Source organism: Eptesicus fuscus, chromosome 4 (assembly GCF_027574615.1).
Source record: "Eptesicus fuscus isolate TK198812 chromosome 4, DD_ASM_mEF_20220401, whole genome shotgun sequence".
Classification (NCBI taxonomy): Eukaryota; Metazoa; Chordata; class Mammalia; order Chiroptera; family Vespertilionidae; genus Eptesicus; species Eptesicus fuscus.
Window position 1 is genome coordinate 3,264,958 of NC_072476.1, and position 3,711 is coordinate 3,268,668.

A 3,711-nucleotide genomic window follows, 5' to 3' on the forward strand; every position below is an offset into this window, starting at 1 on the left:
ACTCTCTCGCGCCTGGTGCACGTCCGACAAAACTGAAACGGACAGACTTTGGACATTTGGTTGCTCATCGCTGAAAGCACCCAAATCACGAGGAGCAGAGCAGAGACAAGGCTCTGCCCAAAGGGCACCGCCTGCAGCGGGAAGGCACGGGGTGAATACGTGAAGAGAGAAGTAAGAACTCCAGAGACTGAGTCTGCGGAAATAAAATGGTGATGAGACGAAGAGTGACTGCAGGTGGGAAGACCAGAGGAGGGCTGTTCTCAGATGGCTGTTCCACTGAGATAGGAAGGACTTGCCATATGAGCACGTGGGGTAAGAGCATTCCTGGCAGAGGGAGCAGCACGTGCCAAGGGCCTGTGGTCGACACTCTGCGAGGTGGCTTCTGAGCTGGAGTAGGGGGAGAACAACGCAGAAGCCCCGTGGAGACTGGTGACTGGGACTCGGGCGTTATCTGTGGAGAGAGAGAGGACATGAGGACATGACTGTGAAAGCAGAGCTGGGCAGAGCCTGCAAATGGCTCAGGTGTCAGGAAGGGGTGAGCGATGGATCCCTGGATTCTGGACGGAGAAGCTGAAGTGGACGGATGGCGATGCCATTTACCAAGTCCTAGAAGAGGCTGGGAGAACAAAGCCGAAGCAATATTTAGAGATACTGCCTGAAAAGTTCCCAAACACACTCATGAAATGCAGGATAAAAAACAAAAAGCCCACAGGTAGGCCCATCATAACAAAACTGATGGAGAACAAAGAGTGACATCTTCCAAGCAGTTAGGAAAAAAAGACACACTTCCAAAGAAACAGCTGGGAGACTAGCTGCTGACTTATCGACAGAAATAATAAAGGCAGAAGACGTGGAAGGAGAGGGAAAGAAAATAACTTCCAGCCTGGAATTCTGTTCTCGGTGAAAATACCCCTCAAAGTACAGGCAATAGAAGGACTGTCCCGTCCGATGAAAGGGAGTGGGCAGGCTCCACAAAGAAACACGCCAGGGAATTCCTTAGGCAGAAGGCAAATGATCGCGGAAGAAACACTGAACACAGGAAGGCGTGAGAGCAACAGGCCGTGGGCATTGACAAATCTAAGTGTATACTGACCCCCAGCATTAATAATAATGTTAGTTATAGGAGTTCTGTACCTACATATGTTCAATCTGAGTGGCCAGATTATTATGATCTCTGAACACATAATAATCTGGCCACTCAGTGTATATCCTATATAATAAAAGGCTAATATGCAAATTGTCCCCTCAACCAGGAGTTCGACCAGCAGGCAGGCCGGCCAACCGCCCATGTCCCCTCCCCCTGGCCAGGCTGGCCGGACCCCACCCATGCACAAATTCATGCACCAGGCCTCTAAAACACACACACACACACACACACACACACACACACACACACACACACAGAGTGACCAGATTATTACGCGTTCAGAAATCATAATAATCTGGCCACTCAGTGTACATAGACTTAGAAAGCACAACAGCAGCCCAGCCGATAGTGCTCAGTGGTTGAGCCGTCGACCTATGAACCAGAAGGTCACAGTTCGATTCCTGGTCAGGGCATATGCCTGAGTTGCAGGCTGAATCCCCAGTATTAGGGGGCATGCAGGAGGCAGCCAATCAATGACTCTCTCTCTCTCTCTCTCTCTCTCTCTCTCTTTTTTTTTTTTTTATAAATGCTGAACATTTTTAAGGCTTGTCATTTCACAAAACATCTTTTGTTGACATTCTACAAATGATAGCATCCAATAATGTCCCAATCCTTTCTTCTTGTGAAGATAGTTTATATATCTTTTTTACTTCTGTACTATTTGTTATTTCAGGAAGATTTTCAGGGAAACTTGCTAACCTTCTACCTTAGCTATTAGGTCTTCTTTATTTGGTTTTCTCCATCTTCAATGTAAACAATTAGAACTGAAGTGTCATTTGCTGAGATACTGAATTTTTTCAAAGCCTCTGAAATATTGTTATTTGGGGACAGGTTGAAAATAATTTCAGTAGATAGAGTTCTCGTCTTCATTTTTCCTAGTTTGTAGAGATGAACTGCTTTGTTTGCTGCCACAAGTATCAGAAATGGATCAACAATCACTGTAGGGTTTATCAATGAACTATTAATAGCACCTTCCATGGCCTTTTTTCTCAAGTCTCCAGCATTTTTTACATCTTTAAATAACAGAAGGGTCACCCTACATTCGGGAAATAGGTCCAGCTGATGAGTTAACTGCATTTCATAGATAAGCAGGATTCGCCGCCTCCCGCGTCCGTTTCCAATGATTCTCTCTTATCATTGATGTTTCTATCCATCTCTACCTCTCCCTTCCTGAACCCTGAAATCAATCCTATATAATAAAAGGGTAATATGCAAATTGACCCTAACGGCAGAAAGACCGGGAACGACCGGATGCTATGACGCACACTGACCACCAGGGGGCAGATGCTCAATGCAGGAGCTCCCCCTGGTGGTCAGTGCACTTCCACAGGGGGAGTGCTGCTCAGCCAGAAGCCAGCTCATAGCTGGCCAGCACAGCGGTGGTGGCAGGAGCCTCCCCGGCCTCCGCAGAGGCACTAAGGATGTTTGACTAACGGCTTAGGCCCCACTCCCAGCAGGCCTAAGCCATTAGTTGGACATCCCCTGAGGGCTCCTGGGCTGCCAGAGGGATGTCTACCAGCTCAGGCCTGATCCCCCCGGGAGCGGGCCTAAGCCAGCAGGTGGACATCCCCCGAAGGGTCCCAGTCTACGAGAGGGCACAAGCCAGGTGAGGGACTCCCCACCGAGTGCATGAATTTTTGTGCACCAGGCCTCTAGTAAAAATATATTAAGAAAGAAAGAGAAGAAGGAAGGAAGGGAGAGAAGGAAGGAGGGAGGGAGAGAGGGAGGGAGGGAGGGAGGGAGGGAAGCAAACAGTGGAAAGGAAAAGTGGGATTTAAGTGTCCGAGGGTCCAGAAGGGGTGAAATCTCATTTCTCTTAACTCATAAATCAGGAACTCATGTTGAAATCACAACAGTAACCATGAGATGAAGAGTAAAAGAATGTATAACAAACAAGCTAACAGAAGTGAGAAACTGGAATTTTAAAATGGTTGATCTAGAAGAAAGGCTAGAAAGGAGAGAAAAGGGCATATAAAACAGGAGGGCCACATAGCAAGAAGAAACAAGACAGCAGATAAAACCAAATGCACTAGGAGTTAAGTTAAATGTAAGCAACCAGCACCTCACTCAAGCTCCCACGGTCAAGTGCACACTGTTGGCCACATGTGCAGGAGAGGCAGGAGATGCAGACAAGTCAGGCCCTGCCCACGCTGTCCCCCGGGAAGTCATGGGACCAGAATTTGAGCGCAGCGGCCTGCTCCGGACCTGAGCACGCCACCCTCCAGGCGCTCGCTCCCCTGTCCGCCCAACGCTGCCTCAGCCCTGCCACAGAGGCCCCAGGCTCCCACAACACGCTCCTTGCAGGGACCGCATGGCCCCACATCGTTGCCATGGTGATGGTGCTAAGGCACAAACTGGGTCTTCACTCTCTCCAAAATTAAAATGTCACCTGGCGGGCTTCTCAGTGGTTAGAGCATTGACCCACACACTGAAAGGTCACAGGTTTGATTCCAGGTCGGGGGCACGTACCTTGGTTGCAGGCTTGATTCCCAGTGGGAGGCAACCAATGGATGTGTCTCTCTCACATCGATGTTTCTCTCTGTCTCTCCCCCTCCCTTCCACTC

General features: G+C 48.9%; 1 pseudogene; it reads right to left on the reverse strand.

The window, feature by feature from the left end:
• Positions 1-1,701: 1,701 nt before the first annotated feature.
• Positions 1,702-2,255, reverse strand: LOC103296200 (EKC/KEOPS complex subunit TPRKB-like; annotated as a pseudogene).
• Between the last annotated feature and the right edge of the window lie 1,456 nt (positions 2,256-3,711).